General features: G+C 43.3%; 1 protein-coding gene across 1 annotated transcript in view; it reads right to left on the reverse strand.

Annotated features, from left to right (window-relative positions):
- The window catches only part of LOC126269980 (fibrillin-3-like), a 737299-nt gene extending 715071 nt beyond the window's left edge, over positions 1-22228 (reverse strand). Inside the window, exon 1 of the mRNA XM_049974034.1 lies at positions 22154-22228. The gene's annotated coding sequence lies outside the window, so the exon portion shown is untranslated. The remainder of the gene's footprint in view (positions 1-22153) is intronic.
- Positions 22229-24231: the final 2003 nt, after the last annotated feature.

Raw genomic sequence — 24231 nt, forward strand, 5'->3', positions numbered from 1 at the left:
TATAAAAAAATTTGTAAACAGAAACTCACATGGTGTTGACAGTTTTGAAAAGGATTGAAAAAAGCTATTCTTATCAAATAAATCTTTCTAAGAAAAGTGTTAAAGTAGAGCTAATAATTATTGATCATTGTCTTAGTGACTTATTTTTCAATAATATTCGAGGACACACTGTAGTGAAGAATATTATCATATTTCAGTAAAACCAGGATACATAATCGGGCACAGATAGAACTTAAAAAGAATTACTCAACTAGGGGAATACTATTTGCACCTGTCTCTATACCAAACAGATAGTTTCCTCTTGAAAATTCAATAATAGTCGCAGTGTATACTTTTCGATGAGAATACATTTATTTTATCTGTGGAATACAATAATATTGTGAAGAATTCATGCTGGAACTCACTGGACAACCTTAAACAGTGTCGTTACAACATCAGTTAACTACGCTTATGCCGACAAATGAGGTCACAAATAGCGATAAATACACTATGACTTCATTTGGCGATATTTTCACTTTGTAAAATATTAAAGCTAATTTTTACCATCGAAGTTTCACCAAGTGCATCTTATTCATCTTTCCAAGCCGATGGTTTGTCTACGAATGATTTTTCAATATGAAGATGATGAGCCCAGTTTTTAATGTTTGATGCCTGACAATATGCAATTTTATTTATTGTACTCTCCCGTTAGAAATTTCTCCCACACCTGATGAGTTTTAATTCTGACAACTGATATAACGAGCTTTCACAATAATACATCAGTATGAATAATACTGCACGTTAAAAATTTAGAATAAGTTGGTTCTCTATTAACATCAGGATACATAAGAAGTTGACTATTACTGTTACACTCAGATGACGAGTTCAGCCAGACACGCTATTTAATTAAGGGCTTTACTCCATTAGAGCGACCATTCCATGCTTAAAAAAATAAATTCCCGTGTGGTATACCTACGTTTCATCAGTGTAAAATAAATATACTACAAATCAGTATTTCACGTGGCACTCGATACGTTACGTAATTATAGACCACAGCCTCGGGTTACAAGGCTGTTTAAAACCTTCCCTGTTTTCATTTTCCACACATCTATTAAACTAACAATTACACTTCTGAATGGATTCTAGAGACCAGCGACGTTACAAATGAGGAGGGGAGAGGGGAGGTCGGAAGGGAAAATGACGAGGTAATATATTATAATATTCTTTCTCAGAACGGGAATGAATTTAAAAAGACATCTACACGTTACATGCACATTCTGCTATTATACATCCATTTTCTAATAGAGTCTCAGTCCGTAATTTTATAGTCAGTTGCATAGAGATGATTTGCAACATTATAATTCATTCGTGTATTGATCAAAAATGTATTGGACAATGTTGAGCTTCTTTGCATATATACCTGTGTCAGTATAAGAAGGTGCCAACGTGCCTGCCGCAGTGGTAACACAGGTTCCCGCCAGATCACCGAAGTTAACCGCTGTTAGGCGTGGGCAGTATTTGGATGGGTCACAGTACGCGTCTGTCAAGCGCTGTTGGTAAGCCAGTTGCCCTCAGCTCTTGTAAGATCCATTGAAGAGCTCGTTGACAGCGAAGTAGCGGCTCTGGTTACGAAAACTGACAACGGTCGGTAGATTGGTGTGCTGAGCACGTGCTCCTCCATATCCGCATCCAGTGACGCTTATCGGCAGAGGAGGACACGGCGGTCGGTCGTTACCTACGGGCCTTACGACGCCAGTTAGGACAGAGTTTCGAGTATTACAAGATATGCACGTCTGCAATATTAGAGCCCGGATTACCTTTTCTGAAAGTAACAAGCATTTCACAGACTGTGGGAGGTGGATGCAGGAAACGTAGACTCCCTGAAGCTGCGTCCACTACGAGGCAACAGTTGTAACAATACGACAAAAAGAAGAAATCGTAAATATTTATAAGTATCACATGTTAGAGTAGAGAGTTATTCGAACACGTCGAAGTAAGTACTGCGCTGCCGAAGTGTTACATCGGGCATTTTCGAGGCCACTCTTAAACGATTTCAAAATAGCGGGCGTAAATTTTGTACAGCAACGACTCGGCGCCCGGTAACGATATTACGGACTGGTCGACCGCCATCCGCCGTCCATGAATAATCCGGAACTCGGCAGGCAGCGGTGCCCCCTCCTCCCGTGTACTGTCCCTGTACCTTGAAAACATTCCATTGAGGGCAACTTTTTTGCATAAATCTCCTCCCACGCGATGAAAAACTGCCGCAAGAGAATTATGGGTCTCTCAAACAACTTTCATCACAGAGCCCGCACCCGAAGATATACGGAGCGAGAGCACTGGCTGGCTGCGAATGGAGTTTACGCATGCGGGATGGGATGACGGCCGCTGCCGTGCGCTCGCGGCCCCACGTCCTCGACATGGGGTCACGTCCCCGCCGAGCTAGACGACGAGCAAAACGCCTCGCGCAACCGGGGGCGGGCGCGGGCGCGGGCGCGGGCGTTACGTTACTGCACTCGCCGCATCCCGCAGGCGGCGACCACTTGCCTACCGCCTGACGACGCACGTGTCGAGCGACGCCGACACGTTCTGCGGTAATGAGTTTAAGAACCGGAATATGGAAATTCAACCGTCGCTGGAGAGAACAGATAACGTCCTGATCTCAACATTTTCAGCTGCTCCAAAAGTATGGGTTAACGTTTAACGTTCGTTCGTCAAGGACGTCATTATAGATAGAGCTTTAAGTAGGAGAGGAAAGAAGAGTGAAAGGACCACTGTCTGGTTGGAGGAACCAACCCGGCATTCACCTTAAATGTTCTAGGAAAACAACGTGTAACTACAAATATGTCATATTTTCCTGAATTCAGTCAAGTTTTGTGACTGACTGAATACAATTTTTATGTAAAATTCTCCTCTTCAGTCTCCGTAACACTCACTCTACGTAAATACCGGATGATCAAAAAGTCAATATAAATTTGAAAACTTAATATACCACTTAATATACCAGAGAGGTAAAAATGGACACACATCCTTGGAATGACATGGGGTTTTATTAGAACAAAAAAAAACCATATTGCTAGACGCGTGAAAGATCTCTTGCGCGCGTCGTTTGGTGATGATCGTGTGCTCAGCCGCCACTTTCGTCATGCTTCGTCTCCCAGGTCCCCAGACCTCAGTCTGTGCGATTATTGGCTTTGGGGTTACCTGAAGTCGCAAGTGTATCGTGATCGACCGACATCTCTAGGGACCCCAATGCCTCACCATAACTCTTGAAATGATTTACAGTGCTATTCACAACATATTCCTCGACTTCAGCTATTGTCGACGAATGATGGTGGACACATTGGACATGCTATTCTGATCAGATGAAGCACCATCTGAAGGACATTTTTTGAACGTATGTATTTTTTTGGTTCTAATAAAACCCCTTGTCATTCAGAGCATGTGTGTCAATTTGTTCCTCTCTATCTACATTATTCCGTGATTTATTCAGTTTCATATTTATACTGACTTTTTGATCACCCCTCTCCCCCTCCCCCTCCCCCTCCCCCTCTCTCTCTCTCCCCCCCCCCCCTCTCTCTCTCTCTCTCTCTCTCTCTCTCTCTCTCTCTCTCTCTCTCTCTCTCTATCACTCCCTCTCTCTCTCTCCCTCTCTCTCTCTCTCTCTCTCTCTCTCTCTCTCTCTCTCTCTCTCTCTCTCTCACACACACACACACACACACACATACACGTGCTAAACATCTGAAATACCAATAACAAAAGTCTCGCTTCACACCCCCAAAAAAAGCGCTAAACGAAAGAAAGGAACACCATATGTCGGCAGAAATCATGTGCTTTGTTGATAAATTACATCAAATGCAAGAAATGACAACAGCAAATTAAATAAGTACTTTAACACCTCAGAAGAATTGAAATAGTTTCTTTGTTGGCAGATAAGCTGCAGAATGTACTCGTATGATACATATAAAGCAACCAGTATACATTAGTTGTACAATCATCTGGGGTATGTAAACAAATATATACAAGCATTATTTCCAATATGTAGTATCCTGGAGAAAAATTTTTAAGCATAGCGTAAGTGGACAGCATATAATGCCTCAACTCAGTGACATACGTCGTAACGGTATACCATCTTCAAGTTAACCTAAAATATTCGAGGGTTAATAATAACTCATTTTCAAATATAAATACTTTTGAGTCAAAAATTCATATTACCTACGCAAGAGGTTAACATGTAACAATATCTTGTCGGAAACAAAATAAACAAAATCCCGCTGAATATAGCTCATAAAGAGCTGAAACATGTTTGCATAATAGCAAAATTAAAAATCGGTCTCTTGCAAAAGGCGGAATTCCTCTTCAGATTTACACAGCTCGAAAGCGAAATGAGATCTACAACATCCAAAATATTATTACAAAATTACATCCTAAATGCCGCGACGAAAGGCATCCTTTGCATTCTCAGCAGATCTCCGGGGAATCCTTTTTTACGTTAGTCCTAGTGCAGCAAAGTACGCAGGAGAGCCTCTCAGCACTATGGAAAATAGGAGAAGAGTTACTGGCGGAAGCACGACTGGGGGAGCGGATAGCTCAGTCGTTAAGGTCATTTCCCGGCACGCAGTTTTAACCTGTCAGGAAGTTTCAACATAAGTACATGTTGACAACGCAACGGGAACGTAACGTCACCGCCCATAGCATGTGCTTATGGTTGGATAATGACCACTGACTGCTCGAAACCGGTTACTGCGTTGTGAAACGCGTCTGTGACTGTTGTCATAAGAAAATAAAAGAACTTAATTCAGGATAACGACTCATGGATGTGGATCCTGCTACTTCCGCAACTACTGCACCACCCTGCTTGATGAACTGTTCCACTGTGAAACATATCTTGCTCTTGTTCTTCTACCTACCTATTTAACTCGTTTTATACATGTATCATTTAAAGTCCCACGCCGCGATTTCTGTCTGCATGTTCGGGAAAATCTCAGGAATTACTGTAAATATTTCCACTAATACATAGGCTGATTGGTGAGTCTGGGTAAATAATTTGTTACTGCTGCGTTAGACTACTCGCCCGGACGTAGACGATGCTACCCGTGTAAACCAAGGGTGGGTCTCTAGTAGCATATATATAAAAGGTGATCAAAATGTTGCCGTTTGAGACCGTTGCTGCAGCATATACACAATCTACCGCGACACTTACGCGGATATATATATATATATATATATATATATATATATATATATATATATATATATATATTCACCGACATGTAGACAAGGGATTAGTGTGGCATTCGTGTCTTTCCAACGTGCATGCGGTAAATGTGTAAACTTGGTCTGTAAGCATTAAATAGCGAAATGCCTCCAAAAAGGACCAACTTGGTGCTATTCTTTTCTTGATAGTCAAAGAACAGACGCCAGTAGACAACCAGAGGTGAACGAAGAATACGTATGGGGTAGCACGTCTGTGGAAAATCACCGTTGTGTAATGGTGCGCCAAAGGGTGTTGCTGCTTCATGATAGGGCAATTACCCCCATATCGCCGTGTCGTAATGCAGTAGTTTTGCCAAGTCAAGTGGGAGAAGAGCATCCTCACTATAGTCCCGATCTCTATCGATTCGATTATCGCTCCTTCAAGGATCGACGATTCCTGTTAGGCGAAGAAGTGCAGCAGGCAGTTACGAACTTCTTGACACAGCAGCAAGCGCTTTTTTATTTTCAAACCGCTTTCTTCAACCGGATGCGTCGCTAGGATGATAGTATCAACGCTTACGACGATTTTCCCTGGTTGACACGTCGACTCTGGGCCGGACGGCGTTTCAGCCCGGATCCGCGCTGCTGCTGTGGTCGCAGGTTCGAATCTTGCCTCCGCCATGGACGCGTGTGATGTACTTAAGTTAGTTAGGCTTAAGTATTTCTAAGTCTAGGGGACTGATGACTGATTCCGTGATAGTTCGATAGAAAAGGACACTGTTAATATCCTTAAAGCTACTCGTCCAGTCTGAGTTTCAGTTCAGTCTCTACTGAGCTTGCTAGGACCGTAACCTATAACATTTCATCCTTCCCGTTACCATATCTCTTACTGTTTTACCTAGACGCCAGCTCAAACTTGACCTCCAACACTTCACATCTCGAGATGGTGGTGGTGGTGGTTAGTGTTTAACGTCGCGTCGACAACGAGGTCATTAGAGACGGAGCGCAAGCTCGGGTTAGGGGAGGATTGGGAAGAAAATCGGCCGTGCCCTTTCAAAGGAACCATCCCGGCATTTGCCTGAAACGATTTAGGGAAATCACAGAAAACCTAAATCAGGATAGTTGGAGACGGGATTGAACCGTCGTCCTCCCGAATGCGAGTCCAGTGTGCTAACCACTGCGCCACCTCGCTCGGTCACATCTCGAGAGACATTTCTATGTTCTAGACAAATACACGACTATGGAATTTTCTGAGTAAGACAAGAACATTTTCTTTACTACGATAGGCACGTATTTCGTTGTACAATCAACCATATATTTTATGTTCTACGTGAGACATACCACTCACTCATTTTTCTGAATATCGTTTACTACTAAAAAGCTTACTCAGGTACAAAAATCATGGCATACCTCCTAATATCCCGTTGCATCTCCTTTTGCCCTGCGTAGTGCAGCAACTCGATGTGGTGTGGACTTCGCTAGCCATTAAAAGTACCTTACAGAAACATTGAGCCATTCTGTCTCTGTAGCCGTCCATAATTGTGAAAGAGTTGCCGGTGCAGGATTTCAATTATGTCTCAAAAATGTTGTACGGAATTCATTTCGGGTGATCCGGGTAGCCAGATCATTCGCTCAAATTGTCCAGGATCCTCTTCAAACCGGTGACATGGCGCTTTGTCATCCTTAACAATTCCATCGTCGTATGAGAACACAAAGTCCGTGAATGGCTGCACATGATCTACAGGTTGCCGAATATAACCATTTACAGTCAATGATAGGTTCAATTGTCCCAGAGGACCAAGTCAATTCCACATAAACACAGCCCGCACTATTATGGAGCCACCACCATCTTGCATACTGTCCTGATGATAACCTGGCTCATGGCTACGTAGGGTGTGCTCCACACTCTAACCCAACCATCAGCTCTTACGAACTGAAACTGGGACTCATCTGACCAGGCCACTGGTTTATAGTCCAATCAACATGGTCAGGAGCCTAGGAAACGCATTATAGGCGATGTCGTGCTGCTAGCAAATGTACTACCGTCGGCCGTCTGCTGCCGTAGCCCATTACGCCAAATTTTCCTGCAGTTCCTAACGGATACGTCTGTCGTACGTCCCACACTATTTCTGTTGTCTCTACTCTTATTTTACGCAGCGCCAATTGACTGTTAGCACCGACAACTATAGTCACACGCTGCTGCTCTCGGTCGTTAAGTGAAGGTCTTCGGCCACTGTATTGACCGTTGTGAGAGCTAATGAATGAAATTTTATATTCTCGGCACACTCCTGACACAGTGGATCTCAGAATTTTGGATTTCCTATAGACAAAATGGAATGTCCCATGGATCTAGCTCCAACTACAAATCACGTCGGACACCATTTCACAGCCGGCCGGTGTGGTCGTGTGGTTCTAGGCGCTTCAGTCTGGAACCGCGTGACCACTACGGTCGCAGGTTCGAATCCTGCCTCGGGCATGAATGTGTGTGATGTCCTTAGGTTAGTTAGGTCTAAGTAGTTCTAAGTTCTAGGGGACTGATGACCACAGATGTTAAGTCTCATAATGCTCAGAGCCATTTGAACCATTTCACATGAATCACCTGAGCAGATTCTACAGTGCACTGCCGTTTTATACCTTGCGTACGCAATACTACTGCTATCTGCATATGTGCACATCGCTGTCCTATGACTTTTTTGCCCTCGGTGTATATGGTCCGTTAGTGTTCTAAGGAGTTTGATTACGGATGGAGAAACGGGGTTAGTAATTGAAAGCAATTTTATCTTCGGCTGCATGGTTCTGATAGGTACAAAATACATTGTAAGTTAAAGTGGACCATCCAGTGCAACACAGGGAAGACTGTATTCTGTTATAAAATCGGATCTAGGCCGCAACCGAAAAAAATTATCTTTTGGAAGGACTTTTAATTTTCAGTAAAGAGCAAATATTTAAAAACCGTTGTCTGAAAAGACTGTGTATGAATTTTTTGTCATCTTTTCGGTACTCTTAATACTGTTTTCGACCCTCTTCGATGTTCACCATGCGCTTGCTTCTCAGGGAAGGCCTACATGGCGAAACTGCGGATGTTCATCTTGACGTAGAAAGTATGAAGTAAGAGTGTCTTCTCAGTCCCCGGCGAACCAGACGCGAAGACAGTTTCTAGAGAAATGTACTCCGTTCTGCACACAGCACGAGCAGACACCGGTACTGCACTTGAGAATCGTTCTGCATTCCAGCACAAGGTCGAGGCGCCCGCCATCCCGCGACCTAGCACCACACAAATCACTCCTAAGCGCTGGCAGCAAGCGCATACCGCGGGCATAGCACAGATAACAGCAGAGCCGCTAAGCCGTCTGTGTGTTTTACGCCACTGCCTGCTGCGCCTTACTTGCTGAGACTTTCCCGATGGTCTCCTCAAAGAAAAAGTACATTACCAACAAAACGCCCTGCATATTTCATGATGATCACTATTTTGTCAGCTTTGGTCATAAGTACATTCCCTAAAAGACTTCTCGATAAGCATTTTGATCTCCGCATAACACTATGGTGCGCAAACCACTTTTCCTCACATCTTCTTCCCGGTATCTATCCTCCTTAGATCACAGGAGAATAACTGAAGAATGCTACAAAATTTATTGAAGAAGGACAGCTGGCAAGGCGAAGTGCGACTTTAAGGTCACTTCTAAGTAAATTATACAACGGTTGCTAATTAGAGACATGTGTCTCATAAGAGATTTTCAGCTCTGACGTAACACTGCCCAGTCCTGAAACGGAATGTTTTATTCCGATTCCTGTCCATTTCCAAGCTAAAGGATTAATTCCTTCCAACCCAATGTCAAATTTGCAAGCTAGTGAACTCGCATAATTCTGTACTACCCATCCAGTACAATCGCAATCGCAAGTAAGTGAATTCAAGTAATCTGTACGATCGACCTGATATATCAATTCGTAATCCTTCAAAATCCAAATGCTTTTTAATCTTACGATGTGTATGTACCTTTTACTGGAACAATTCTTGAGTTAAAAATGTTTTGTCGCACAGCTACTTTTCCGTGTTTCCTGCTACATAGTTCGTCAAATGTATGACTTCCGTACACAGTGAGTCTGACTTTCCTGTATTTTCTTAGAACGCTTTGTGCAACTGCCAACGCAGTTGTCTCCGAAGTCTTATCTGTAGACTATCTACATTTGTTGTTGTTGTGGTCTTCAGTCCAGAGACTAGTTTGAAGCAGCTCTCCATGCTACTCTACCCTGTGCAAGCTTCTTCATCCACTGCAACCTACATCCTTCTGAATCTGTTTAGTATAATCATTTCTTGGTCTCCCTCTAAGATTGTTACCCTCCATGCTGCCCTCCAATACTAAATAGGTGATCCCTTCATGCCTCAGAATATGTCCTACCAACCGGTCCCTTCTTGTAGTCAAGTTGTGCCACAAATTTCTCCCCAATTCTATTCAATACACTATCTACAAAGTTGTCCTTTTGTTCTGCTGCACTTTCACCTCGCGTTTATAGGTATCCGTTATTATGGATGCTTGCCAAAATAATTCTCTGTTCCCTTTCTTTGATGTTTTCATGACTGTACGTAATTTTAAAACTATGCTTCGCTACATTTTAGGATCTTTCTGTGACTTACACCACTTTCTTTTTTCACGCAAAACAAGGGTAAAACGCATTTACTATACCGCCTCTACCAACTACTGGCACATACATTACGTTTTTAGCTGAGGTATGTCCGAAACTTTATCACATTAACTACATGGCTGTTGCAGCAGTTTGTAACGAAGTTCATTTTCAGTGGGCCTTCTTTTAAGTGGGATTCGATAGCTCTTTTGCATAGGAATGGAGTAAAGCACTCGTCAAACGCTAGTGTCAATATTGACTCGTAATACTCTGTCGAATTATTACAAGTGAAGACCGTAATTATGTACTACGGTTGGTTGGTTGGTTTAAAAGAGGGGTGGGGAGAGACCAAACTGCGAGGTCATCGGTTATTTCTCATTCTATTAACTCCTCTGTTCACATCATGGAGATGACTGAATCAATGTTCTGTCATTTAACCTATGCAAATCCATACCAGTACCAGGAATTCAGTCCAACTCAGACAATTATATTGAAAATGGTAATATTGATTATTATTATTATTATTGTTATGTTATTATTATCATTATTATACGCTCTAAAACAAGAAAACGATGCACCACTAACGAATTATCTGAATGTGACGGTTATCGGTAGATGTGATGCCCAGACAAATGGTTACCTTTCTAGAAACACTGTTTTACACCTGGGTTGGAACTTAAATAGTGGCAACTATTTATTCACAATCGATACAAAAGAGTTACATGTTTGCACCTGTTACTGCCCTTCAAAGTAGTCAACAGCGTTATGTAGAACCCGTTGACAGCGATGTAGAAGGCGTAGTATACCGTTAGCAGAGCCTGTTCTGTTGATGGTGCGCATGGAGCGGTCTACTGCCTGTCGAATCTCTGGAACAGATCTGAAGGGAATGCCACCAAATGGTTCCTTCATCTTCTGAATCAAATCAAAGTCACAAGGACTTAAGTCTGGGGAATATGGTGGATGGTGCAGTACTTTCCAGTCCAATCGACCGAACAGAGCAGCCACAGCTTGCGTTGTATGCGCCCGCGCATTTTCCTGCAAAATGATGGGTCGGTTGCGCTTCCTTCACATAGCTGGTCGCAGGCTATGCTCCAAAAACGAACAGTAATACTGTAAATTGACGGTTTGCCGTGGAGGAACTAATGCGCTACTATAACACCATCACAGTCGTACACGAGAATCACCAGCATGCTTCACCATACTGGGGCTCTGACGCACTTTCGACTTTCGCGGCGACGTATAATGATGGCTCGTACGATGTGGCCCATGTCTCATCCAGTGTTACGATACGGCGTAAGAAAGCCTCTCCTTCGCGCTCATAGCGCTCCAAATGCGTCTGGGCAGCGTCGTAACGCATACGTTTCTGCATTTCCGCCAAGTCCTGCGGAACCCATCGTGATGCAGTTTTTCGCATGCCCAGGCGTTCCTGCAGGATGCGAAGCATAGTCGTATGTGCTTATCCGGTTTCGTGGGTGAGCACCTCTCCAGAGACGCTAGGACGACTTGCCCGATGCATGTCTGCCACAGTTTTCCGACCTTCGTTTAAGGCTTTTACCCAATGTGCCACTATTCTGTACGGCACGCCTCTTGAAGACCTTGATGACACTGTCGTGCTGTACTACCTCCGGCACATGCACTCTTGATCCAAATCCGTTGTTTCTGCTTACACCGTTACTTTAGACCGCTCGCTCACAAGTGACTGTGTTTCCCTCGACTGTGCTCACGCCGGTGACGTGGGACGGGGGAGTCGATTTGCTCGGAGGTAAGGTTGGTATGTCAACAACTTGTCCCATCAGCGACAATAATAGATTCGATTGCATAGTGTCTCCACAGCAGTATTGCCAATATTTAAGTTCCAACCGACGTATATTTATGAGAAAGAACTTCAGTAATTCAGAAAGTCAATAATGCGGTGGTCCACTTCGGGTTCTTATGCAAGAAGTGATTCCGCTTCGCGTTGACTGATACAGTAGTTGGATCCTGATTGATATCGTGCCAAATATACTCCAGTTGGCGCGTCAGATCAACAAAATACCAGGCTGGTTAGAGGGTCCTGCCCAAATGCTCCAAACGTTCTCAGCTGGCCAAGATAGGGTTTGACAAGAACTAAGACAATCAGTAGAAACTCTCACTGTGCGTGGGTGGACATTATCTTGCTGAAATCTCAGCCCAAGATGGCTTCCCACGAAACGCAAAAAACCGGAGCGTAGAATATCGTCACGAACTGCTGTACTGTAAGGGGCTCGTTTATGACAGTCTTGGTTGTCAGGTCTCAATTTGGGCGACAGTCAGATTAGTATTCCATCGTTGTCCGGGGTATCTTTAGACACGTCTTCGGCCTGGAATCTCATTTACCAGAGTATAATTGTCTACAGCGATGAGTCCCGCTTCGAATTGATCCCAGATGATCAGCGGAGACGTGTCTGGAGAGGCACCGGGCAGGCGTGGGATACCAACCCGACATACCAACCAGACAATGGCCCGCCATACGGCCCGACAACCAGGAGTGATGGTCTGGGGTGCCATTTCCTTTCATACGACGATCTCTTTGGTTGTCATCCGTGGCGATCTTACACCACAGTAGTACGTCGACGATATTGTTCGCCTCTTTCGTTGCGGTTCGTAGCAAGCCATCCTGGACTTACATATGAGCAAGATAATGCCCGCCCGTACGTGGCGAGAGTTTCTGCTGCTTGTCTTTGTGTTTGCCAAACCCTGACTTGGCCAAAAAGACGTCTAACGTTTGGAGCATTGTGGGAAGGACCCTCCAACTACCTTAGCATTTTGTAGATCTAACGCACCGTTTGGAAAAAATTTGGCACGATAGCCGTCATCACACACCTAACAACTTATCAGCCATTGCCAAGCCGAATTAATGTTTGCGTAAAGGCCAGAAGAGGACCAGCGCGTTATTAGTTTGCTAAATTTGTGAAGCTCTTTCGTTTCTGGAAGTTGTAATCCTTTATATGCCTGCCGTACGTCAGTGTCCGTACAAACACTAAAAGACACATCTGCAACTGGTTTACAAATAGTCCGGACGGAGAAAAAGTCTGCGCCTCGCTGAATGGAGTGGTTCTATCTGTTACTACACTGGAGTGTCGTCACAACTTCTACTGGCTGTAAGTAATGATAGACGGGCACAGGACGGGCCAGAGGCGCGATACTAGAGCATTTATCGATACTAGATCGCGAGTGTCCGACAAATGAAACACTCGTTTTCTGGAGTCGTGAAGCCATTCGGCATGTTTCTCGTATAGCTGTGTTAGTGGGCCCCGTCAGTGTTTCAATTCAGGACAAAACAGCCCCGACAGATTCGCGTATTGTGCGGCACAATGTACGAAATATGACGGCCTTGAATATCGCGGATAGTACCAGCGGATAAATGGGCTCCTCTCTATAGGTACAGAAGGAGGTGCACCGCGACTGTATCACTGTTCGCCACATGCCGCAGGACACTGGGCTTAGTACGGGTGCCATAATTTTCATTACATGCACGAAACATGGAGGAAGCTCGCCTGCAGTGATGAGTTGCAGCACACACTCAGACCTGCCGTTGGTTGGGTCTAAATAGGTCTAAAATCGATCCCCTGATACCTTATCGCTTTCCAACAGAGCACCGTTCATTCAGGTCGCACAAATAGAAAGATAGGAAGGAAGGTTATCACCAACAGCCCCCACCGACGTGACCTGAGACCAAAGGTTAGGACCACAATTAGTGGTAGGCCAAAGGATTTTTCATGGTGAGAGGACTAGAAAGACGTCCCGTCACATTCATGAGAACGAAATGAGAAGTAAGAGTTTCCTTGTGTGGTGGCACTTATGTGCGATGAAACGGGCTACTCGATACGTCTGCCGTGGCCTCTCACCCGCGAACGTCACGGCAGTATACTATCCTATCATTTGTATGCGTTTGTTCATCTGGAGCACTACTCGAGTAGTCTACACTATCAGTAAGACAATGCATCACACCGTCATTTCCAAATTGTGTCACATTCGAATTGGCCTCAGTTCTACAGAGCACGTTCGAGGCACTATTGAGTTCTACTTGAGTTCCTTGGATACATTTGGACCAATCTCTATGACTGATGGACAGTTTTTCATCTACCCTGGTTCAGGGTGTAAACCCAACGTTTTCGATTTCTCGTGCAGTTCATGCCAGGACGCCATCATAAGGCGGAAGTCAGACCTATATCTTGTTCGACGTTTCTTTTTTAGTTGTTCACCATTGTAAAATTATAATAATAGTATCCATCATTAACAGAGACGATGATTGTTTACAAAATTCTGTCACACAGGCAGATAATTTGACTTCAGATCTAAAGAGCACACCTACACTGGTGATAAAAAAAAACTTTAGGTTTACATTAGTCACATTGACTTACAACTACTAATTTTACCAAAATAAGGAAAATTATACTGTTATAAGTTTTAGACCTGACTATTTCAATTTCAAGACGGAAGGAATAGAATAAACTCCTCAATGAGCAAAATTAGTATACAAGAGTTGCGTATTTTAATATTTACGACAATCTATTCAGTCGCTGAATTCTGCATATAGGTTCCAGTTGATGAAGAGGCCTACCTACGACCAATTGTTGCACTGTGTGCCTGCCGGACCACGTCTTCACTGCTGAGTACCCGCGCAGCTAATGTGAAAGCTGGCAGCTGGACGATCAGTGAAAGAGGTTTGCATCAGAATGCCACACTGTAGTTGTGAGCGTGTCGTTAGTTCTAAGGTTATCGCCAGTGGCGTAAAAAACGAACTGATGAACTACAGCGCTATTAGCGGTCGGTAATATACACTATAATGGCTGCTCCTTTGTTCCTTTTATTGTAGCTTAGGGCCCGCTGCTTTGCTTGCGTAGACTGTATGAGCTGCACAGATTTTGTTTTCTTTTTTTTTTCGTTAATCGAATTTTTGTGTGTTCACAAATTGCAACATCGTCGAAGGTTTTCAAGCTAATTAAGGAATAACAGCATGGTCTTTCCCGAATGCTCTTCTGACCAAACAGCGTTCCTGGCAACTAAGCGTTGAGTTCTTTGTTAATCCCGCCTTTCCAGTTCTTCTGTTGACATATCTATAGATCATTTCGTCCCCTAACACAAATATATTTAAAAATCAAATAACAAATTTCATAGACTTACCTTTAAAATGTTTTAATGCAACGAAATGTTGTCACAAAAAATATCCCCTATATCACCGTCTTAGGCCTTGAATTTCCTAAAAACACTGAAACTCGTGTTCTTTTATTTCTAACCGAAGAGCTAAATACAAATTTTCTTAGATGTACTTCAATAAGGATTTCACAATGAAATACTTTTATAAAGATTCTCATCCTGTATTTCACCCCATTAAGTGCTGAATTTTCCAAAACCACTGAAACACGAATTGTTTAATTCCGGACCAAGAAGCCAAACAATAATTTTAAAAATTTTAGAAAAATTTGCCACGTTAACCTCGCCTGGTCCATTCTGAGGATGTGTGCGAAGAACAAGCTCCTTCTTTTCCTGATGTCACAAATTTTTCTATCTTACTATACAGTTCCTGGTTGGCTCGGTTTCTGAATTGACGATCTTCTGTTCTTCGAGGTCCTAATATTTCCCTGAGAATATTTCGTTCTATCAGTTCTAGCCTCTTGATCATTCCGGTTCTAATTAAGTTGAGAGTTTATGCTGCATATAGAGCTCCAGAGCGGATCACTGTTTTGTAATGTTTCAATTTTGCGTCTATCAAAATGTTCTTCTTATTGTAGGCGTTGATACTTAGTTTATGTGCTAAGTTCATTTCGTTTATTCGTGCTCCCATTGCTTCTTTTTCAGTCAGTCCAATGTCTATCCATTCTCCAAGGTATTTGAATCTCCCCACCGTCTGAATTTTCCCTCCTTCTATTGTCATCCATTTAGAAGTTGTCGTAATGTTTTCATATATTGTGTCTTCTCTATAGATATCTGAAGGCCTGCTTCAACTGCCTGTCTCTTCATTTCTGTGGTTTGGTTAATGCCTCTTCTAGAGATTCGGACAAGGTCACAATGTCATCTTCGAATGCTAGACAATCTACCCGTACTCCTTTATTCTTACACCCCAGTCGTATTCCACCCAGTCCTTTCACTTCTTGTCGCCACTCTCTGATCACCTTATCGGGCACACAATTAAAGAGCAAAGGAGAGAGTCCGTCTACCTGTCTCGCCCAGGCTTTAAAGTCTCAATATAAGATTTTTAATTTTTGTCGGATTATAGCATCTTAAGATGGCCATTGTGGGCCGAAACCGGTTACGGTCGTGTCAAAAATAAATAGATGACGAGTCAGTCACCGACCTCGATGTAAAAGGAATATAGTTTTTGCTATGATTATGGTTTGCTGTGATCAGTGACACTGCTAGAATGAGATTTTCACTCTGCAGCGGAGTAAGAGCTGATATGACACTTACTGGCGAAATTTGTGCCGGACCGAGATTCGAACTCGGGACCTTTCCTTTTCGCGGACAAGTGCTCTATCATCGGAGCTATCCAAGCACGGCTTACGCCCCGTCCTCACAGCTATACTTCTGCCAGTACCTCGTCTCCTACCTTCCAGACTTTACAGAAGCTCTCCTGCAAAGGTCCCGAGTTTAAATCTGCCAGGAAGTTTCAGTGACTTTGCTCTTTGTCCATCGTCAAAGATGTGGCCGCATTGAAATGGTTGTAGTACTCACGATACACTCGGACGTAACTGATTACGGAAAGTGACCACAACAATCGATGGCGGCGCTATTGTCCGTAACTGCAAACTGCAAACAGCTGGGCTGCACTCAGCGAGATTGTGCGGGGACTGCGCAGGTGGAGGCAGGAGGCGCCGGCTGATCCGCTGGAAATTACGCGTCCGGTCTCTCTTCTGCTCTCCCCTCCAATCCTCTCCCCGCAAGGGCCGGTGACTGTTCTGCCAAGGGCGCTCTGGTCACTCACCAAACAGCGCCGGGTCCCTTTATGAGATCGGCTGTGGCAACGCTGCGTGTCTACCTGCCGTGTACTAGGACTACATCTTCACAGTGGTTCTCGTGATATGCATCAAGCTAAGTCATAACGCTATTCTGTAGCGCGGGGTAAGAGAGGAAGAATATGGTCGAACTTTCTGTCGACAACGATGTCATTTTATTAGGAGTACAGTCTCGAATTCGGAATGAATTAAGCAGTAAATCGTTGCGTTTCAAACGAACAGCCCCAGCACTTACCTTACACAATTTAGTTAAAGCATCGAAATCGTCAATCTCAGTGCCTCCATTTGATTTGAACTCTTGCTTTTGCTCCTTGTCAGCGTAATTTTCCTCACATTAGATCGACTGTAGCTATGAAACCACTATGAGATAATACAACAGGCTTCTTCGTTAAGTAACTTACTTTCATTTTAAAACATTACTGTCACTTTCGAGCTACCTATCGCTTTACAACCACAAAAATTAAGTACTGTTCACATTTCCCGAGGCTCTTATCCAGGCCAGTCAGGCTGGTTTCAAAATGCATATTTACGCAAGAAAAAGAAAAACAATAGTTTACATGTACGTTTATTATTATACATTTTAATGACCAATGAAAGTTTACTTTCGACGCATGACATAATATACGAAACGGCAGCCTGTCTGCAGATCAGCCTGGTGAATGGGTGCGATTGCCTTTCTTTTTTTTGTCGTTACGCCTTTGTCAGGTGTTATGAATAACTGTGTATATTAATGAATCAATATTAAACTCTGAAACTGAAGGACGATGGGATAGTAGAGAAAAAGTATGCTTTCTTCCCCCTCTCTGTCGACAGATTCCAAGAGGTGCCTGATCACATTTTAATTACTTCCAAAATAGTAATTAAAGTCCATCGTCCGCAGCTCGTGGTCGTGCGGTAGCCTTCTCGCTTCCCACGCCCGGGTTCCCGGGTTCAATTCCTGGCAACTGCCCAGTTATTTCACGGAGAGCATGCTATCGTGGTTAAGGCATTACAATCGTACTCGGTAAGTTGTTTTCGTATTAAGGCGTAGTCAGCGAAATTTTGATTTCCTGTCGTTTCCCAAAGAACCGCGGACAAATGCAAAACTGGTACGGCCACCTAAGGCTACGTCCAAATTCCTCCCATTATTTGGTCCCACTGAGTAACCGTTACGCCTCTAACGACCTCGCGGTTGATGACATGTTAAACTCTAGCGACCTCCACGCTTTTTTCAGTTCTTTTGTCGATTACAGCGTGATAAGTATGGTCTGGGTCCGGTGACCAGGGAGAAGAAAACCAGTGAAACGTGTTTGTACAGTTATAAAAAAGTTCAGCCATCTCTCCTTCTTTGGCGTAAACGCTAAAAGAGCTCCTTGCCACAGGAATGTTCCTTGTAAATAAGGAACACACAAATTAAATCTCGTATTTGCTGACTCGTCAAGAATGGTCCTGCAACATCTGAGGCGAATGCTCAACAGTAAGCAACGTATGTAAAAAGAGTTCTCCTCTTTACAATTAATTCCATTTTCGCAATAATGTCAGTTGCATTCAAGGCAGCTTTCTTAAAGCAGACTTTCACAACTATATATTCAGTACAGTACCACACCCGAGTAATGACAGCCATAATTTAATTCAGGATATTCAGCAGCATACAAATGGTAAGCTGTGATTATACCATTCGTGCCCAAACCAGGCCGCCACTTTCGTTTTATCTGAGATCTGCCAATGAGTCTCAACGAGTTGCACATCCGATAGGGATCAGAGTGCCAATGCAGACAGCGAGCTGTATATGGCGCGCCCCTATTCAGACGGTCTTTGTACACAGATTCGAGTACAAGCGAGCGCGAATAATGATGTGTCCAGCTACACTGGCGCTTTCTGATGAGTCACGAAGCCACTGCCCCGCATTGTTCCATGGCGAACGCTCGCCCGGCATTTTATCGTGAGCAGTACTTCGCAACAGGTCGGTCCACTAAACCAGTGAGCAGTGTTTGCATTTAGAACGACGCCGAGTGATAACGAACAAGAAGAACGCCATTCACAATCGGTACGTGACAAAAAGGGGAATTTCAAATGGTGTACGCTTTGGTCGAAGCACCGTAAATCGTAATTACGTGTGACGACTGCAACTGAATAGTATTCGAATCACTTTATGTGTAGGTGAATGATCCCCTTTTTATCTAAAGTGGTAATGAGGTACAGCCTTATTCTTCACCGAAACACATATTACCTATTTTGTTGAATTATGTGCATTTATGGAAAAACCTTCTTTATGCAACAAAAACTTCTAATGCAGGATGCCAGTTACTCATTACTGCCGATTATTATTTAATGACATAGCCGTACATTGCCTTTAAAACTATGATTCACAGGCAGTATCTAGTAACTCGACAAACGTCAAGATCTGTCTTTAATGTGGCGTCCAAGTGAACGATATATTTTCACAGAATACAGATATACCTTAGCTATTTAAAAATGGCTCTGAGCACTATGGGACTTAACTTCTGAGGTCATCAGTCCCCTAGAACTTAGAACTATTTAAACATAACAACCTATGGACATCACACACATCCATGCCCGAGGCAGGATTCGAACCTGAGACCGTAGCGTTTCGGCCGGCCCTTAGCTATTTATGAACGCGGATTACCAGCATGGATAGTTCGGTTATAACGTTCACTGTTGGCACGTAGTAGATCCGTTTCGCGTTCCAGAATTCATTAATTGTCTACATGAACAGAGGAAGACAGTTGCGAAATACCACAACTTCGATGTCTTCCAGAGCTACAATGTGGACAGTTAGAAATGACTCATTATATGGAAAAATATATGACGAACCGACCTCACAGATAAATAATCCAGCTTTATTTACGGAAACAATGTGCCATTAAACATTCATTTCACACTCATCAATATTTTTATTCCATGAAAACATTAAAATTTCAGTTTTCCATTTTATGCGCTGAAGTCTGGTACATACAACGAGGAAGATGGAGACATGCTTTCAGATGTACATCTAAGTCCACAGAGCCTGTAAAGCCGTAATCAAGGCAGAGGTCAAGTTTCTTGAAATTGGATTCCATTCGGAAATTTGTGCACCACGACCACACAACAAGTGTTGGAAATAAGGGAAACTGCAGCATTGGTCATATAAATTTGAAACCGCAATTTGAATCTTACCTGCTAGTGGCTATGTTCTTGGCGATAAACAAATGTATTTGAAGTTGTAATTTGCGCATGATTGTATGCGCCCACAGACTTAGTCTTGCACTGAAGATGATCACCCTGTGATTTATATCGACATACAGTAATACAAGTAATCAACAGAACAGTTTCAAATTTATACGACAAATGCTGGAGTTTTCCTTGTTTGCAATATTTCAAGTTTGGTACGTTTTGCAAGACTGTCCACGGCGTAATAGCTCGTCATGTTTGCTTACTGTTGCTGCAGTCGGTAACAGGTCTCTGAAGTATAGTAACCATGAGAGGAAATTTGTAATATCATATTTTTCTTTCTTTCAATATTTGTACGCATACCCTCACTCAGTGTTGCGAGATTTTCTGGAATACGCTAAAGATATTTAAAGTCTGTTATATTTGTGATGTTGGTAGATTATCTTGATGAAGGGAATCTATCGCCTTAGTTGGCCTATTGCATCAAGTGACCTGAAAACTACTATCCTTTCCACGAGTCCTACAAGCGAAGCACAACCGATTTGTAAACTTAATGATTAAGCTACAGAATTCACTAACAGTTTTTTTTTTCTCGTAGATCTCGGCAGAGAAAATATGTTTTAAATAAAGCTATTTCTCACCCATGAGAAAATTTCATTGCAGACACCTGTTAGAATAAAGATGTAAGATGGGGACACCAGCGTAGCTGTTCAGATGTACACTACATATTATTCCCATTCGAAATCCACAAGAAAGGATCGCTTGAGCACTCTAGCAGTGCCATGTTTATGTAGACAGGATAGAGGTAGTGTACACACTATGGTAACTTTTTGTCTCCACAAATGAATATCGTAAATCCGTTTCATTTCGGTTACGATTCGTTGCACGTTGATATCATTGCTCCAGTGTGAATCCACATGGACAACGGAATTGGGAAAAAAATTTTTTTTTACATTGTCTGACACATCTCAGTCGGGCATCAATTCACACATGCGGGATGGATCCGCATACCCTCACTCAGTGTTGCGAGATTTTCTGGAATACGCTATAGATATTTAAAGTCTGTTATTTTTGCGATATTGGTACATTATCTTGATGAAGGGAATCTGTCGTCTTATTTAGCCCACCTCATCAACTGACCTGAAAACTATGATTCTTTCCACGAGTCCTAAAAGCGAAGCACAACCGATTTGTAAACTCAATGATTAAGCTACAGAATTCACTAACAGGTTTTTTTTTTTTCCTGTGTAGATCTTCGCAGAGATGTTTTAAGTGAAGCTATTTCTCTATCATGAGAATATTTCATTCCAGACACCTGTTAGAATAAAGATGTAAGATGGATACACCTGCGTAGCTGTTCACACCTAAACTACACTTGTGCAGTATGACAGTGCCCTGTTTATGTAGACAGGATAGAGGTCGTGTACACACTATGGTGATTATTTGTCCACAAATGAATATCGCAAACTTGTTTCATTTCAGTTACGATTCGTTGCATGTTGGTATCGTCGCTCCAGTGTGTATCCACATGCACAATGGAATTAGGAAAAAAAAATTTTCTACATTGTCTGGCACGTCTCAGTCGGGTATCTATTCACACATGCGGGATGCGTCCGCATATTCTCACTCAGTGTTGCGGGATTTTCTGGAATACGCTATAGATATTTAAAGTCTGTTATTTTTGTGATGTTGGTAGATTATCTTGATGAAGGGAATCTATCGCCTTAGTTGGCCTACTGCATCAAGTGGCTTGAAAACTATGATCCTTTCCACGAGTCCTACAAGAGAAGCACAACTGATTTGTAATCTCGATGATTAAGCTACAGAATTCACTAAGAGGTTTTTTTTTTTTTTTTTTTTTTTTTTTTTTTTTTTTTTTTTTTTTTTTTTGCCGCGTATATCTCCGAAGAGAAAATATGTTTTGAGTGAAGCTATTTCTCTACCATGAGACACGTGTTAGAATAAAGATGTAAGATGGGTACACTAGCTTAGCTGCTCAGATCTAAACTACATATTATTCCCATTCGAAATCCACAAGAAAGGATCGCTTGAGCACTATGGCAGCGCAATGTTTATGTAGGCAGGATAGAGGTCAAGTACACACTATGGTGATTTTTGTCCAGAAATTGATATCGTAGATCCGTTTCATTTCAGTTGCGATTCGTTGCATTTTGTCTACATTGTCTGACACGTCTCAGTCTGGCATTAATTCACACATGCGGGATGGGACTCACCGAGGGTGACGCACGCGACGAGCAGGAAGAGCACGACGGGCAGCAGGCGCACGGGGGCGCGGGGGCGGGCGTCAGCGTCGGCATCGTCGGCGCGGCGTCGCGGCCGCCCCCGGCGGGCCGTGGCGGCGGCGGCGCGGCGCGCTGGTGCGAGCTCCATGTCGGCCTCCGGCGGCGTAGCGGCGCGCACTGGCCACTCGGCGCGGCGCGCCAGCAGCCGCCGCCTGCCCCCGCCACCGCCGCCGCCGCCGCCGCCGCCGCCACGCCCCCACTACTCCCCCGCGCAGCACGCCTCCCCAAATCGCGCTGCTCGCTCGTTTGGCGTCTCGTCGCCTCTGGCTCGCTCTTCGGACGTGAGCACTGACACCGCAGTAAGCAGCAGTTTCCGTCTCCTCGATCTTCTCTGCCTATTGTCCAAGGTTTGGTCCTCTAAGATTGTCGTATTTTACAAGGTGTGAATACACACTTCACCTGTTAGCAACAAACAATACAAGCAGCCCTTTAGCGGCTCGACATCTAACAAGTGTTCATGACGTCGCCTTTCCGGCTTAGATCTTTTTTAATATGTAACTTGTAGGTACTGCATCTTTTCGCGTCAGTACAAACTTTAATTTTATTAATGTACTATATACCTAATGTTTTAGTACAGTTAGTCTAATTCTGAAGACGACGCTCATAGTAGCGTCGAAACCAGGTCAATTTTGACCTAATATTTGTGACCGAGGGCTTATTTGTTACATTATAATTCTGACACGGTCACTGCACCTTAGCAGCTATGTTCAAAGTTGTAATAATACTGGGTTAATAACGAGTTTCAAAACCGATTCAGGGATTAGTGATCACAGGGTTATCATATCGAGATTGAATACTGTAATCCTGAAATCCTCGAAAAATAAGGGCAAAACCTATTTTAACACCTACAACGCCTCTCGGTGTTACGAGACCAAAATAGCTTCCAAATTAGCTTCCATGCCCTCGAAATATAAATTCAAAAAATGTCCCAAGCACCTCCACAAGTAGTAATTTACAAAATATAAATAAGAGACAAATAGAGGGAAATCTATAGTAGAAAAATAATAGAAAAAGAAAAGAATTTTTATCATAAATTTTGGAAGCATGGGAGGGGGGAAAGACAATAGCAATGGTTAAATTGTTAGTTATTCTTATACAGGATGTTACAAAAAGGTACGGCCAAACTTTCAGGAAACATTCTGTGGTGTCACCGCCAGACACCACACTTGTTAGGTGGTAGCCTTTAAATCGGCCGCGGTTCGTTAGTATACGTTGGACCCGCGTGTCGTCACCATCAGTGATTGCAATCCGAGCGCCGCCACACGGCAGGTCTAGCGAGACCTCCTAGCACTCGCCCCAGTTGTACAGCCGGCATTGCTAGCGATGGTTCACTACCTACTTACGTTCTCATTTGCCGAGACTTTATTTTAGCATAGCCTTCAGCTAAGTCAATTGCTACGACCTAGCAAGGAGCCATTATCAGTCACTATTGATATTGTGAATCATGTGCCGTCAAGTACGACGTTCATCATTAATGGATTAAAGTTAAGTATTCCACCAGCTACGCACTGATGCAGGTCTGCAGAATGGCGTATTGTATCACAGCCTTCCACAATACGAGGACGAAGAGTTTGTACATTTGGTACCGGGGTTGCGTAGACAAGAGCTTTCAAATGTCCCCATAAATGAAAGTCAAGATGATGGAGGTCAGGAGAGCGTGGAGGCCATGGAATTGGTCCGCCTCTACCATTCCATCGGTCACCGAATCTGTTGTTGAGAAGCGTACGAACACTTCCACTGGAATGTGCAGGATCTTGATGCTAGTACTGTAGAGCCATGAGTCGCATGCCAACGCAAGCACCGAAGTCAACATTACCTTCCTTCAATTGGGCCCACTGGCGGTGAATCGAAGAAGTACATTACATACTGACGAAACTAAAATGAGCTCTCACATAGGAATTAAGCATTTCCGGACACATGTCCACATAACATATTTTCTTTCTTTATGTGTGAGGAATGTTTCCAGAAAGTTTGGCCGTACCCTTTTGTAACACCCTGTATATGAGAAA

This window comes from Schistocerca gregaria, chromosome 1 (assembly GCF_023897955.1).
Source record: "Schistocerca gregaria isolate iqSchGreg1 chromosome 1, iqSchGreg1.2, whole genome shotgun sequence".
In the NCBI taxonomy this organism is placed as follows: Eukaryota; Metazoa; Arthropoda; class Insecta; order Orthoptera; family Acrididae; genus Schistocerca; species Schistocerca gregaria.